General features: G+C 42.3%; 1 pseudogene; it reads right to left on the minus strand.

The window, feature by feature from the left end:
• Positions 1 to 7,731: 7,731 nt before the first annotated feature.
• LOC121134186 overlaps positions 7,732 to 18,168 on the minus strand; it is a 45,666-nt pseudogene continuing 35,229 nt past the window's right edge.

Raw genomic sequence — 18,168 nt, forward strand, 5'->3', positions numbered from 1 at the left:
CCTAAACATATGGCGAACCTGAACCCTAACACTAACACTACCCATAACCCTAATGCTAACCCTAACCTAAAAACTCACACTAAAGCTAACCCTAATCCTAACCCTAACCATAACCATAACCATAACCATAACAATAAATCTATCCCTAACCCTTACCCTAACCCTAACCATAACAATAACCATAACAATAAACATATCCGTAACCCTAACCCTAACCCTAATGCTAACCCTAACCCTGAACCCTGAACGGTAACACGAACCCTAACCCTAACCCTAACCCTAACCCTAACCCTGTACCCTGAACCCTGAACCCTAACCCTAACCCTAACCCTAACCATAACCCTAACCCTAACCCTAACACTAACGGTAATGATTAACAGAACCTTAACCCTAACACTAACCCTAACCTTAACCCTAACCCTAACCCTATCCCTATACCTAACCCTGACCCTAACCCTAACCCTAACCCTAAGCCTGTACCCTGAACCCTGAACTCTAACCCTAACTCTAACCCTAACCTTAACACTAACCCTATCCTTAACACTACACCTAACACTATCCCTAAACCTAACCCATACCCATCGCTAACCCTAACCCTAACACAAACACTATCCATAACTATAACGAAACTCGAAGCTATATAGGGAAATCAATATATTTATTTATCAGGGAGAGACAGAGAGTCGCACATACCAGGAGTTAGAAGCTTGGCTGGCTTCCAGGAGAAAAGAGGGAGCCCCCTTTTCCTTTCACTACCTTTTATCTCTACCTTGACACCGCCCTGTTTGGCAGGTAGCTTTGTGGGGTTCACTCCTACAATTCCCCTTTTAGTCTAAATAGAAGATTTAAATTTGATACAAACTCAAACATATACAACATATATACATAGAGGGTGATAATTAAGTTATGATCTACTTATCCTAAACTAAACATATCCATTCCACCTAAATTCTAAACTTATCTGACAGGGATGCCTAAGTCTGAACACCTCCTTCCAGTTCCAACCCTAAATAATTGCAAATTACACTAACAGGGGTCAACTATCCTTTTATGTTAATAGTAGGGAGAGGGGACGTGGAATTCTCAAAGTTACTTCCTGCTGAATTGGGACGATGACAATCATGGGGACCTGTGGGAAAAAATGTTAGTATAACAAGAGTCTTAAATAGGTCGTTTTGCAGGAGAGGCTTGACTGAAGTTCCGGATTAGATTTCTGATTTTGACTGAAGCTCTTGTCTGAAGCTCTGATCCGATTGTAGATGATGCACTGTATCAGTTCCTTGGCCTGACGATGTGTCGGGTGATGTAGTTCCAAGCTGGTTTCAGGATGGTGCCTGTCAGGTGGGGTCGATTGATGTGAGGCAGTTTATATGTATTCAGTCGGATCAGGCAGTGTCAGGGAAGTGAATCCACATTCTCTTTCTGAAGCAGTTGAAGATCGCTGTCAAGAAATTCCTTTGTCTCTAGAAAACTGACATATTAATGTTAGCACAGAAATTCTTAACTTCAATGTATATGAATACTGGGAAAGGCAACCCTAAAGATGATAATACACATGAAGGAGATTAGAGTTTTAGAAAAATCAAACATACACAGATGACAGTCCCCATATATGTATATCTTTTTGGATGTTGTTTCTGTCTTATATCAATGGCTCTTTGATATAAGACAGAAAGTCTGAATTGCATTTTAACAATATGCTTGGGTTTAAAGCAGGAGAGCCAATCCAACTCCAAAGCCAGCAATAATTAAATGAATTGGGACTCAGGCATATTGAGAAGTTGAAGAAATAGAAATTATAATAACACAATACAGAGATGTAGACATTGATAATGCATCACATTATTTCATGTTTGGTGGTCCTCTGAGTAGCTATCCTTTCTTCTTTAGGTATCCATATACCTAGGGTTTTCTAATTGTCCTGTAAAGACACAAACAGAATACTTCTCTTTCCTTTTATAAGGTTTCCTTATGCTTAGCAGACCTTGTAGATGAGCTGTCATCCTTCCTCCTCCTGAGACGTTTTCTGTTCTGATCGAAACTTAATTAATTTAAATGGGATCCAAAGCTTTTCTTCTCCTGTGGAAACGAAAGCATAGCCCCTTCCCCAACGTAACACATATCCTGGTTTCCAGACTGAGGTCATAACATCCTTAAAATACACTGGTTGGTTCAATTCAGAAGTCTTCTCTGTAGTCCAGTGTCTTTCCGCTGCAGTTTGTCCTTTTTCATCAGCATTAAGAAAATTCAATGTTAGTAAAGCATTATGTAACCTGTGTTTAGGGGTCTTTGTTCTCCCCGGCTGTATATGAAGCATCTCTTTTAAGGTTCGGTTAGATCTTTCAATCACTGCTTGTCCTGTGGGATTGTAAGGTATACCAGTCACATGTTTTATATTATAATATTTGAAGAATTGTTCCAATATACTGGAGACATATGCCGGAGCATTGTCAGTTTTTATCGTTTTAGGTATACCCATAACAGCCATCACCTCTAAGAGGTGTGTAATAACAGAGTCAGCCTTTTCAGAGCTGAGGGCAGTAGCCCATTGGAATCCTGAGAATGTGTCTATGGTATGGTGTACATATTTTAAACTGCCAAATTCTGGGAAGTGAAATACATCCATTTGCCAAAGTTCATTTCTATGAATACCTTTAGGATTACAACCTGCTGGTAATGGAGTTTGATTGTAGAAGGAGCAACTGGGGCAATTTTTTACTATTTCTTTGGCTTGTTGCCAGGTGATAGAAAAATCCTTCTTTAAGCCTTTGCTGTTGACATGGTGTTTCTTATGAAATTCTGAAGCTTCCAACACATTACCCACTAACAAACGATCAATTTCATCATTGCCTTGTGCTAGAGGACCTGGCAAACCTGTATGGGACCTGATGTGTGTTATATATATAGGATGAGTCCTGTTTCTGATGGTTTCCTGTAATTGTAAAAATAATGAGGTTAATTCTGTACTATCAGGAACAAATTCTGCAGTCTCAATATGCAAGACAACTCTTTCCGCATACTGAGAATCCGTGACTATATTGAGAGGCTCTGTAAAGTCTTTAAGTACCATGAGAATGGCATATAACTCTGCCTTTTGTACGGAGTTGTAAGGGCTTTGAACTATTTTACTTATATTTCCTGATTTAAACCCTGCCTTACCTGATTTGTTTGCATCCGTGTAGAAGGTAAGAACTCCAGAAATAGGTGTTTGTCTCACGATACGTGGAAGAATCCAAATTGTTTTCTTTATGAATTTGATTCTCTCTGTTTTGGGATAGTTATTACTAATAGTTCCCAAAAAGTCACTGCAAGCTATTTGCCAATACTCATTATCTTTCCATAAGGAGGAAATTTCATCATTTGTTAAAGGTACAATAATTTCAGCTGGATCTTTCCCAGTCAGTTGACGAAGCCTTAACTTACCTTTTAATATCAAGTCAGAGATCTTTTCTATATATGTTTTCAATTTTTTATTCTGTTTATGTGGCAGAAATACCTATTCTAGTATGATGTCTTCCCTCTGCATTAATATTCCTGAGGGGTATTCTCTAGATGGTAAAATAACTAGAATACAATCCAGGTTTGGATCCACACGGTCCACATGTGCTTCTAATATTCTCTTTTCTACCCATTCTAATTCTTTTTCAGCCTCAGCTGATAGTACTCGTGGGCTGTTTAGATCTTTATCTCCTTTTAAAGCCATTTTCAAGTGTTTCAAATCATGCCCTTCTACACCGATAATTGTCTGTAATTGAGAGATTTCTCCTAATAGTTTTTGCAGATCATTAAGAGTCCGGTAACGATCTCTTCTAATCTGTACTTTCTGTGGTCTAATTTTCTGAGCATCTATTTTATAACCTAAATAGTTAATAGAATCTCCTCTTTGTATTTTTTCTGGGGAAATTTGTAATCCCCAGCGAGGCAAAATTTCTTTTACTGCTTCAAACATCTTTTCCAATGTATCCTTATTTGAATCAGACAATAATATGTCATCCATATAATGATATATTAACGAATGTGGAAATTTTTACGAATTATTTCTAGAGGTTTATTCACATAATATTGACACAAAGTTGGACTGTTTAACATACCTTGAGGTAGTACCTTCCACTGGAATCTCTGTACCAGACGGGAATTATTATAGGTAGGTACCGTGAAGGCAAACTTTTCTCTGTCGTTTTCTTGTAACGGTATGGTGAAGAAACAATCTTTTAAGTCTATAACTATAATTGGCCAATCCTTAGGAATTAGAGAAGGTAACGGCATCCCAGGTTGTAGAGACCCCATAGGCTGAATTACCTTGTTGATGGCTCTAAGATCAGTAACCATTCTCCACTTACCAGACCTCTTCTTGACAACAAAAACAGGTGAATTCCATGCACTAGTTGATTCCTCAATATGTCCAGCATCTAACTGTTCCTGAACTAACTTCTCCAAAGCCTCTAACTTCTCAGATGTCATAAGCCATTGACCCACCCAGACGGGTTCATCTGTCAGCCATTTTAAGGGTATAGCTTTTGGTTGCTCTGTTGGTTTGGCACTAGCATCTTGCATCTGTACAGCCTGTACATTTGGCATCTGTTTTCTGTACTGCCTTACTATATTCCTTGTACCACTAAAAGCTTGTCTATAATTCCTAGCTCATACAGGAGGAATGTTAATCTGTGTATTCCATTGCTGGAGTAGATCACGACCCCAGAGGTTTATAGCAATATCTGCAACGTATGGCTTTAACCTTCCTCTCTGTCCTTCTGGCCCAATAAAGTCAATCCATCTAACGCTCTGTTTAACTTCAGATAGGGTTCCAATCACTAAGAATTGAACATTAGCCTCTTTTAAATCCCAGTTATGTGGCCAGGACTGCTGATTAATGATAGTGACGTCACTTCCTGTGTCCAGTAGACCGTAAATTACCCTATTATTTACCTTAACTGGCAGCTTGGGTCTATGATATTGTATAGAAGTTTGCCAAAATATATGTTTTGTATCTCCTCCTGATGTAATTGATTCATCCTCTGGAGCTAATGTATTGTCCCGTGCCGTATTATTTACAATGGGCAGCGGATCTTCTAATTGTCCTGGGAGAGGCTGTCCTCCACTGTCACTGGGAATGACCAGATAATCTCTCTTTTTGGGGCTCGGTTGAGCCCCTGAGATCCGTTTTTTGGCTTTAAAGATCTACCTTGTCTATCTGTTGTGGATCTGCATTCATTTGTCCAATGCCGGCCTTTTCCACACCTCCTGCAGAGACCAGGAGGTTGATGCCTTCTGTTTGACACATTCCTGGTAGAAGCATTTTTCCTAGGAATGCCTTGTCTACAGTTTCTACTCAGATGTCCCATTTTACCACAGTTAAAACATCTAAAGTTTTGATGTCTTTTGAAACATCTAGAGATTGCTTCCCCAACCCAATTTGGTATCTCCTCTTGGGTAGGCCATATTTCATCCTGATTCCTCCTAAATCCTTTAGAAATGGCTTCTCCCATCCAAATTCCTGCCTCTGGATTGTCATACTCAACATTAGTTGTATATAAGACCCATTCCTCCAACGGTGCTGATCTTACCTTTAATGGCCACAGTATCTGTTTGTAATGTGGGTTTGCATTCTCATAAGCCAACGATTCTGTAAGTAGTCGCCTCATATTAGGATCAGTTATTTGTAAATCTACTGCTCTGGATAATCTTTGTAAGAATTTAGAGAATCTTTCTCTCGGACCCTGTATCACTTTTGAATATGCTTCAACTCTTTCCCCTGGTTCACGAACCTTATCCAAAGCATTTAGTGCTGCTGTTTTGCATAAATCAAATGTATGCTCATCATAACCAGCTTGGACCTGCGGGTCAGAAAATTGTTTCTCCCCCATAATCTTACTTTCAGAAGCATCAAATCCATCCCTCAAACCTTGAAGTTCAAGGTCCTTGGCTTCCTGTCTCCACAAAGCTTTCCACTGTATTTGAGTAGACTGGTCCAACACTGCAGATATTAAATCATTCCAATCTGAGGGAGTTATCTTATTGGTCATAGCCCATGTACTTAGTAACTGTTTCACATAAGGTCTGTGGACCCCAAAAGTCATTATCGCATTTTTAATGGATTTCATATCTTTAATGGGAATAGGTTCCCATTTCTGTGTAGTGGAACCAGATTGGTGCCTCCGTGATGATGACCTTTCTACTACAGTTACTGGAAAGGCCACCTTAGGATGTCTAGTAGTCGTATTTCGTTTATTTCCTAGTGGCCTAGCATCCATCGACTCAACTTCTGATATTTCAGAGGATGTATCTTCTAAAGATTGAAATTTTGCAACCATGTCATCCTTTAAGTCTCGTATTTCCTGCATTAAAAATTGTTCCAATTCCTTGGACTGTTCATTGAGGTCTTCTATTTCCTCCATTAAAATTTGTCCCAAGTCCTCAGATTGTTCATTAAGGTCTTGGATTTTCTGCATTAAAGATTGTTTTAACTCTTTGGATTGTTCAGTTAAACGAGATTCCAAGCTTTTCATACCATCCTCCCTAAAAACTCCAAAGGCATCTATTTATCATTCCAGAAAACACATTCGATCTGCTAGATTGCCATTATTATCAGACATAGATTGAATCGACCCTGCTAATTTTGAAAATTCCTCCTGGTTAGATTCCATCTTAGCCATAAATGTAGTGGACATCGAATTGAATGTGTCTCGAAGGTTGTCCTGGTCAAATTTAACCAAATCCCCTTGTTCCTGAATTTTTAACTCTAACTTTTGAATTGACTCTGATAATTTGGAAAGTTCCACCTGATTAGACTCAGTCTTAACCATAAATGAAGTAGACATTGAATTAAACGTAACCAAATCCACTTGTTCCTGAATTTCTGACTCTAATTTTTTAATTGACTCTGATAAATTGGAAAGTTCCACCTGGTTAGAGTCAGTCTTAGCGGACATTGAATTAAATGTAGCCAAATCCACTTGTTCCTGAATTTTTAACTCTAATTTTTGAAACATAAGCTCATGTTTCTTCCAAGTGATTATATGTATTAATACACTAATCACAAGCATGGCACACATATACGTAAGAAAAATATCATAATTGTCTTTTACCACATAATCCATCACATTGGTAATGAAATCTCCAAAATCCTGCAGTGTTAAATTACCTGCCATGTTATAATTAGATGTTCTTACCATCAATCGGTGATTCCTAAATTGGAAAAATTCACCTCCTTTATTATCTCAAATTAAAATACCTGTAGTTACCGTGCTTGGCCAGCAGATGGTGGAGGTGTACTGCTAAACGCTACCTCTCCGCGGAAAATCGGATGCTCACAAGGAACCTGTGAAAACTTAATGGGCAGATTTTGGAAGGCAGATTCGCCGCACAGCAGTGGAGCTTGTAATGGCTCTGATAGCTGCTGAGGCAGTGCAATGTAGAATTATTCAGGCACGAGAGTCCCCGGTTCTGCCTGGTGGGCAACAGCGGAGGGGAGGGAGCGGGCAACCGATGGCCGGGATGCCGGCAGCTGGAACGCGCGGCGGTCAGCAACTGCGAGTTGCAGCAGTGGGCTGTGAGCAGCACGTGTGACGTTGCCGGGTGGGCGGCAAAGGGGTCTGAGTCCCCGGTTCTGCGTGCTTGGCGGGCGGCAGAAGCGCAGAACGATCGCGGGGGACAGCTCTGAGCGCTGAGCGGTGGCCGGGGGCGCTCAGGGGGCCCCGAGGAACAATGGCGCTGAGCCCACGGTGTGCGCTGCTACTGCCGCAGCTGCCGCTGCTGGGCGCGCTGCGGGGACACCCAGTGGTCACACGCAGGGGCTGACTGTGTCCGCTTAGGGTACGACGCCCAGTGGTCACACGCAGCGGCTGACTGTGTCCGCTTAGGGTACACGCAGCGATAGACTGCTGCAGTGTCCGCTATAGACTGCTGCGGTGTCCGCGAACGGGCGAACAGCACGCGGCAGCTGTGAGCAGCAAGCGTGAGAGCGCTGGGCAGCAGAGGGTCTGAACAGCTTGGCAGCCAAGGCTGCAGCGGCCAGCGGGGTATCAGGGCTTATGAGGAACGGAAAACAGCTCCTCGCTGAGAGTACGCTCAGTGCCGACTGGGGCGGGGTCCCCGGTCATGGGCCCTAACAGCACACGTGGGGAGAGTAGCTGAGCTCCGAACTCAGCCGAGATGGGGCAAAGTAGCCTCCGTGGCCTCGCGGTGGGAGCTTAGCACTCACCTTGAGAATGGATTTCAGGTGTTTTCCAAGGCGTGGGCTGTAATTCCAAACCACTTCCGTGACACCAGGTATAACGATAATCGAAGCTATATAGGGAAAAGCAATATATTTATTTATCAGGGAGAGAGAGAGAGTCGCACATACCAGGAGTTAGAAGCTTGGCTGGCTTCCAGGAGAAAAGAGGGAGCCCCCTTTTCCTTTCACTACATTTTATCTCTACCTTGACGCCGCCCTGTTGGGCGGGTAGCTTTGTGGGGTTCACTCATACACATAAGCATAATGCTAACCCTAACCCAATCCCTAACAGTAAAGCTAACCCTAACCCTAACCCTAAAGCTAATGATTATCCTAACCATAACCCTAACACTAACCCTAACCCTAAGACTAACCCTAACCCTAACCCTAAACCTGACCCCGACGCTAAGCCTAAGCCTAACACTCAACCTAACACAAACACTAACCCTATCCCTAACCCTAACCCTAATCCTAAACGTAACACTAAACCGAACCCTATCCCTAAATCTAACCCTAAACCTATCGCTCACCCTAACCCTAACACTAACACTAACCATAAACCTAATGCTAACCCTAACCTAAATCATAACATTAAAGGTAACGCTCACCCTAGTCCTAACGCTAATTATTATCCTAACCCTAACACTAACACTAACCCTAACGCTAACGCTGAACCTAATCCTAACCCTAAACCTAACCCTAAACCTAACCCTACCTAACGCTAACCCTAACCCTAACCATAACACTAAAACTAAACCTACAACTAACCCTAACCCTAACTGTAACCCTAACCCTAACCCTAACTGTAACACTAACCCTAACCCTATCCCTAAAACTAACGCTAACCCTAACCCTATCTCTAAACCTAAACCTAACTCTAACCCTAACGCTAAACCTAACCCTAATAATAACCCTAACCCTAACCCTAACCCTAACGTTAACCCTAATCCTAAACCTAACCCTAACCCTAACCCTACCCCTAACCATAACACTAAACATAACCGAATCCCTAAACCTAACCCTAAACCTAACCCTAACCCTAACACTATTATTAACACTACACCTAACACTATCCCTAAACCTAACACATACCTATCGATAACCCTAACCCTAACACAAACACTACCCATAACCGTAATGCTAACCCTAACCCAATCCCTAACAGTAAAGCTAACCCTAACACTAACACTAACACTAACACTAACCTTAACCCAAAGGCTAACCCTAAACCTAACCCTAAACCTGACCCCGGCCCTAACCCTAACCCTAACCATAACCCTAACCGTAACACAAAACCTAACCCTAACCCTAACCCTAACCAATCCCCTAACGATAACCTAACCCAAACCGTAACCCTAACTCTAACCCTAAACCTAAATCCAACCTAACCCTAACCCTAACACTAACCCTAACCCTAACCCTAACCCTACCCTAACCCTAACCCTATCCCTAACCCTGACCCTAACCAAAACCCTAACCCTAACCCTAAAGCTAACCCTAACCCTAACTCTAAACCTAACCCTACACCTAAACCTAACCCTAACCCTACCCTAACTCTAACCCTAACCCTAACCCTAACCTAAATCATAACACTAAAAGTAACGCTCACCCTAATCCTAACGCTAATTATTATCCTAACCCTAACACTAACACTAACCCTAACCCTAACGCTAAACCTAACCCTAACCCTAAACCTAACCCTAACTGTAAACCTAACCCTAACCCTAACTGTAACACTAAACCTAACCCTATCCCTAAACCTAACCCTAAACCTTACCCTAAACCTAAAACTAACTCTAACCCTAACGCTAACCCTAACCCTAATCATAACCCTAACCCTAACCCTAACCCTAACGTTAACCCTAATCCTATACCTAACCCTAACCCTAACCCTAACCATAACACTAAACATAACCGAATCGCTAAACCTAACCCTAAACCTAAACCTAATCTTAACCCTAACCCTATCCCTAACTCTAACCCTAACCCTAAACCAAACCCTAACCCTAACACTAACCCTATCCTTAACACTACACCTAACACTATCCCTAAACCTAACCCATAACTATCGCTAACTCTAACCCTAACACAAACACTATCCATAACCATAATGCTAACCCTAACCCAATCCATAACAGTAAAGCTAACCCTAACCCTAACCCTAACACTAACACTAAACGTAACCCAAAGGCTAACACTAACCCTAACCCTAAACCTGACCCCGACACGACCCTAACCATAATCATAATCCTAACCCTAACCGTAACACAAAACCTAACCCTAACACTAACCCTAACCCATCCCCTAACGATAACCTAACCCTCACTCTAACCCTAACCCTGACCCTAACCCTGAACCTAACCCTAACCATAGCCCTAGCCCTAACCCTAACCCTAACCCTAACCCTAACACTAACCCTAACTGTAACACTAAACCTAACCTATCACTAAACCTAACCCTAAACATATGGCTAACCGGAACCCTAACACTAACAGTAACCATAACCCTAATGCTAACCCTAACCTAGACCCTCACACTAATGCTAACCCTAACCCTAACCATAACCATAACCATAACCATAACAATAAATCTATCCTTAACCCTTACCCTAACCCTAACCCTAACCATAACAATAACCATAAAAATAAACCTATCCGTAACCCTAACCCTTACCCTAATGCTAACCCCAACCCTGAACCCTGAACCGAAACACGAACCCTAACACTAACCCTTATGGAAACCCTAACCCTAACCCTGTACCCTGAACACTGAACACTAACCCTAACACTAACGGTAATGGTTATCTGAACCTTAACCCTAACACTAACCCTAACCCTAACCCTATACCCTGAACCCTGAACCATAACCCTAAATCTAACCCTAACCCTATCCGTAACACTACACCTAACACTATCCCTAAACATAACCCATACCTATCGCCAACCATAACCCTAACACAAACACTATCCATAACCTTAATGCTAACCCTAAACCAATCCCTAACAGTAAAGCTTACCCTAATCCTAACCCTAAAGCTAATGATTATCCTAACCCTAACACTAACACTAACCCTAACCCTAAGAATAACCCTAAACCTATCCCTAAACCTGACCACGACCCTAACCCTAACCCTAACACTAACCCTAACCTTAACCCTGAAAACTGAAATCTGAACCTCACCCTAACCCTAACATTAACCCTAACCCTATCCATAACCCTAACCCTAATCCTAACCGTAACACTAAACCTAACCCTATCCCTAAACCTAACCCTAAACCTATCGCTCACCCTAACCCTAAAACTAACCCTAACCAAAACCCTAATGCTAACCCTAACCCAAATCATAACACTAAAAGTAACGCTCACCCTAACCCTAACGCTAATTATTATACTAACGCTAACCCTAACCCTACCCCTGAATGCCTCAACCTGAACCTCACCCTCACCCTAACCCTAAACCTAACCCTAACCCTAAACCTAACCCTAACCCTAACCCTAACCCTAAACCTAAACCTAAGCATAGCCCTAGCACTAACCCTAACCCTAACACAAACACTATCCATAACAATAATGCTAACCCTAACCCAATCCCTAACAGTAAAGCTAACCCTAACCCTAACCCTAAAGCTAATGATTATCCTAACCGTAACCCTAACAGTAACCCTACCCCTAAGACTAACCCTAACCCTAACCCTAAACCTGACCCCGACCCTAAGCCAAACCCTAACTTTAACCCTAACCTTAACCCTAACCTTAAAACTGAAAACTGAAATCTGAACTTCACCCTAACCCTAACCCTAACCCTAACCCTATCCCTAACCTTAACCCTAATCCTAACCATAACACTAAACCTAACCCTATCCCTAAATCTAACCCTAAACCTATCGCTCACCCTAACCCTAACACTAACACTAACCATAACCCTAATGCTAACCCTAACGTAAATCATAACACTAAAGGTAACGCTCATCCTAACCCTAACCCTAATTATTATCCTAACCCTAACCCTAACACTTACCCTAACCCTAACGCTAAACCTAACCCTAACCCTAAACCTAACCCTAACCCTAACCCTAAACCTAACGCTAACCCTTACCCTAACCATAACACTAAAACTAAACCTACACCTAACCCTAACCCTAACTGTAACACTAAACCTAACCATATCCCTAAAGCTAACCCTAACCCTAATCCTAAACCTAAACCTAACTCTAACCCTAATGCTAACCCTAACCCTAATCATAACCCTAACGCTAATCCTAACGTTAACCCTAATCCTAAACCTAACACTAACCCTAACCCTAACCATAACACTAAACATAACAGAATCCCTAAACCTAACCCTAACCCTAAACCTAACCCTAACCCTAACCCTATCCCGAACCCTAACCCTAAATCAAACCCTAACCCTAACCCTAACACTAACACTAACGGTAACCCAAAGCTAACCCTAACCCTAACCTTAAACATGACCACGACCCTAACACCAACCATAACCATAACCCTAACCCTAACCTTAACACAAAACCTAACCCTAACCCTAACCCTAACCAATCCCCTAACGATAACCTAACCCAAAACCTAACCCTAACTCTAACCCTAACCCTAAATCTAACCCTAACCCAAACCCTAACACTAACCCTAACCCTAACCCTAACCCTAACCCTAACCCTACCCTAACCCTAACCCTATCCCTAACCCTGACCCTAACCCAAACCCTAATCCTAACCCTAACCCTAACCCTAACCCTAAAGCTAACCCTAACCATAATTCTAAACCTAACACTACACCTAAACCTAACCCTAACACTACCCTAACTCTAAACCTAACCCTAACCCTAACCCTAACCCTAACCCTACACTAACCCTAACCCTAACACTAACCCTAACCCTAACTTTAACACTGAAACTTGAAACCTGAACCTCACCCTAAACCTAAGCCTAACCCTATCCCTAACCCTAACCCTAACCCTAACCAGACTCTGACCCTAACAATCACCCTAACCCTAACCCTAATTCTAAACCTAATCCTAACCCAAACCCTAAACCTAAAGGTAACCCTAACCATAACGCTAACCCTAAGCCTAACCATAACCCTAACCCTAACCCTAACGTTAACCCTTACCATAAACCTAACCCTAAACCTAACCCTAACCCTAACCGTAACACTAAACCTAATCTAATCCCTAAACCTAATCCTAAACCTAACCCTCATCCTAACCCTAACACTAACACTAACACTAACCATAACACTAATGCAAACCCCAACCCAAACCCTAACACTAAAGCTAACCCTAACCCTAACCCTAACGCTAATGATTATCCTAACCCTAACCCTAACCCTAAACATAATGCTTACCCTAACCCTAACCCTAAACCTAACCCTAACCCTAACCCTAACCCTAACCTAATCCTAACCCTAAACCTAACTCTAACCCTACACTAACCCTAACCCTAAGCCTAAACCTAACCCTAACCCTAACCCTAACCTTAACCCTCACCCTAACCCTAACCCTAATCCTAACCCTAACCCTAACCATAGCCCTAGCCCTAACCCTAACCCTAACCCTAACCCTAACACTAACCCTAACCATAACACCAAACCTTCCCTATCACTAAACCTAACCCTAACCATATGGCTAACCTGTACCCTAACTCTAACACTAACCATAACCCTAATGCTAACCCTAACCTAAACCCTCACACTAAAGCTAACCCTAACCCTAATAATAACCATAACCATAACCATAACCATAACCATAAAATTAAATCTATCCCCAACCCTAACCCTAACCCTAACCCTAATGCTAACCCTGAACCCTGAACCCAAAGCCGAACCCTAACCCTAACCCTAACCGAAACACTAACCCTCACCCTAATCCTAACCCTAACGGTAATGATTATCCTAACCTTAACCCTAACCCTAACCCTAACCATAATGCTAACCCTAACCCTAACCCTAAACCTAACCCTGACCATAACCCTAAACCTAACCCTAGCCCTAACCCTAACCCTGTACCCTGAACCCTGAACCCTGAAACTAACCCTAACCCTAACCCGAACCGTAACAGTAAATCTAACCCTAACCCTAAGCCTAAAGCTAATGATTACCCTAACCCTAACCCTAACCCTAACACTAACCCTAACCCTAAGTCTAACACAAACCCTACCCCTAAACCTGACCCCGACCCTAAACCTAACCCTAACCATAACCCTAACCCTAACCGTAAAACAAAACCTAAACAAACCCTAACCCTAACCATAACCCTAACCCTAACCCTAAACCTAAACTTGAACCCTAATCCTAACCCTAAACCTAACCCTAACACTGAACCCTGAACGCTGAAACCTGAACCCTGAACCCTAACCCTAACCCTAACACTAACCCTAACCTTAACACTAAACCTAACACTATCCCTAAAACTAACCCATACCTATTGGTAACCCTAACCCTAACACAAACACTAACCATAACCATAATGCTAACCCTCACCCAAACCTAACACTAAAGCTAACCCTAACCATAACCCTAAGGCTAATGATTATACTAACCCTAATCCTAACACTAACCCTAACCCTAAGGCTAACCCTAACCCTAACCCTAATCCTGACCCTGACCCTAACCATAATCCTAACCCTAACACTAAAACTAACCGTAACACAAAACCTAACCCTATCCCTAACCCTAACCCCAACCCTAACCCTAACCCTAACCCTAAAACTAACCTTGAACCCTAACCCTAACCCTAAACCTAACCATGAACCCCAAAAGCTGAAAACTGAACCCTAACCCTAACCCTTCCCCTAACCATCACCTAAACCTAGCCCTATCCCTTACCCTAACCCTAAACCTAAAACTAACTCTAAACCTAAACCTAACACTAACTCTACCCATAACCTTAAACCTAAGGCTAAACCTAACCCTAACCCTAAGGCTAAAGATTATCCTAATCTTAACTCTAACCCTAAACCCTAATCCTAAGTCTATCCGAAACTCTAACGCTAAACCTAACCCTAATCCTAACCCTAACACTATGGCTAACCCTAACCCTAACCTTAATCTTAACCCTAACCCTAATGCTTACCCTAACCCTAAACCTAACACTAACACTAAAGCTAACCCTTACCCTAACACTAACACTAATATTAACACTAACCCTAACCCTCAACCTAACCCCAACCCTAAACCTAACACTAACCCTAACCCTAACGCTAAAGTTAACACTACAGCTAACCCTAATCCTAAACCTAACCCTATCGCTAACGCTAACTCTAACCCCTAAACCTAACCCTAATGATTTACCTAAACTTAACCATGACTCTAAACCCAATCTTAACCCTAACCCTAAACCTATCGCTCACCCTAACCCTAACCCTACCCCTGCACGTAACCCTAAACCTAACCCTAACCCTAACCCTAAAGCCTAAAACCTAAACGCTAAACCATAACCCTAACTCTACTCCTAACCCCTAACCCCTAACACTAACCCTAACCCTAACCCTAAACCTAAACCTAAACCTAACCCTAAACCTAACACTAATCCAAATTCTAACGCTAACCCTAACCCTAACCCTAACCCAAACCCTAACCCTAATCCTAGCCCTAAACCTAAACCTAACCCTAACGCTAACCCTAACCCTAACCCTAACGCTAACCCTACAATAACCCTAACCGTAACCCTAACCCTAACCCTAACCCTAAACGTAACCTTAACACTGAAACCTAAAACCTGAACCTCACCCAAACCATAACCCTAAACCTATCCCTAAACCTAACCCTAACCCTAAACTTAAACCTAACCCTAACCATCACCCTAACTCTAACCCTAATTCTAACCCTAACCCTAACCCTAACCCTAAACCTAAAACTAACCCTAACCCTAACGCTAACCCTAAGCCTAACCATAACCCTAACCCTAACCCTAATAATAAGCTAAAACCTAACCCTAACCATAACCCTAATCCTAAATATAACCCTAAACATAAAGGTAACACTAACCCAAACCCTAAACCTAAGCCTAATGATTATCCTAACCCTAAACCTAAACCTAACCCTAACCCTAACCCTGAAACTTAACGATTATCCTAACGCTAACCCTAACCCTTACCACACCCCTAACCCTAAAGTAACGATCATCCCAACCCTAACCCAAACCCTAACCCTAACACTAACCCTATCACTAAACCTAAACCTCACCCTAACCCTAATCCTAACCCTAACCGTAACCCTAACCATAACCCTAACGCCTAACCCTAACCCTAAGGCTAAACCTAAACCTAATCCTAACCCGATCACTAACACTAACCCTAATCCTAACACTAACCCCTAAACCTAATCATAATGATTAACCTAAACCTATCAATAATACTAACCCTAACGCTTAAGCTAAACCTAACAATAACCCTAACTGTAACCCTAACCCTAAACCTAACCCTAACCCCTAACCCTAACCCTAACGATTAACCTAAATGTAACAATAACCCTAACCCTATTCCTGCCCTGACACTAACCCTAACCCTAAGGCTAATCCTAACCCTAACCCTAACCCTAAACCTAACACTAACCCTAACCCTATCCCTAAACCCCACGCTAAACCTAACCCTAACCCTAACGCTAAGGATTATCCTAACACTAACCCTAACCTTAAACCCTAACTCTAACCCTAACCCTTACCCTTCCTCTGACCCTAACCCGAACTCTAACCCTAAGTATAACCCTAACACTTATTAACCCTTACCCTAACCCTAACTCTAACCCTAACCCTAACTCAAAGCCTAACCCTTATGCTCAACCTAACCCTAACCCTAACTATAACCCTAAACCTAAACCTAAACCAAACCCTAATCCTAAGTCCACCCTAACCCTAACCCTAGCCCTAACCCTTAAACTAAACCTAACCCTAACCCTAAAAGTAACCCTAACGATAACCCTAACCCTAACCCTAACCCTAACCCTAACCCTAACCCTAACCCTAACCCTAGCGCTAACCCTAACCCTAACCCTCACCCTAACCCTAACGGTAACCATAACCCTAGCCCTAACCCTTAGACAAACCCTAAACCTAACCCTAACCCTAACCATAACACTAACCCTAACCCTAACTCTAACCTTAATGCTAACCATAACCCTAACCCTAAGGCTAACCATTATCCTAACCTAACAATATTCCTAAATCCTAACCCGAACCCTAACCCTAACATTAATACTAACCCTAAATATAAACCTCACCCTAACCCTAAACCTAAACCTATCCATAAACCTAACCCTACCCCTAACCCTATGGCCAACCCTCACCCTAACACTAACAATAACCTCTAACCCTAACTACTAACCTAAACCTAACAATAACCCTTACCCTAACCCTAAACATAACCCTAACCTTAACCCTAACCCCTAAACCTAACAATAACCCTAAACCTAACCCTAACCCTAACCCTGTCCCTGACCCTGACGCTAACCCTAACCCTAACCCTAACTGTAACCTTAACCCTGTCACTAAACCTCAACCTAACCCTAACCCTAATCCTAAAGCTAACCCCAACCCTAACACTAACACTAACGCTAACTCTAACTCTAACCCTAACACTAAACCCTCACCCTAACCCCAATGCTAAACCTAAACCTAACCCTAACTCTATTGCTAACCCTAACCCTAACCACTAACCCTAACGCTAATGATTAATATAATCCTAGTAACCCTAACCATAACCCTAACCATAATCCTAACCCTAACCCTAACCCTAACCGTAACCCTAAAAATAACCCAGAACCTAACCCTAACACTAACCCTAACCCTAAACCATAACCCTAACCCTAACCCAACACTAACCCTAAACCTAAACCTAAGCCTAAACCTACCGCTAATCCTAACGCTAATACTTTCCCTAACCCAATTCCTAACCCTAACCTTAACCCAACCCTATCGCTTACCCTAGCCCTAACCCTAACCCTAA

Source organism: Mesocricetus auratus, unplaced genomic scaffold (genome assembly GCF_017639785.1).
Source record: "Mesocricetus auratus isolate SY011 unplaced genomic scaffold, BCM_Maur_2.0 Super-Scaffold_4256, whole genome shotgun sequence".
Classification (NCBI taxonomy): Eukaryota; Metazoa; Chordata; class Mammalia; order Rodentia; family Cricetidae; genus Mesocricetus; species Mesocricetus auratus.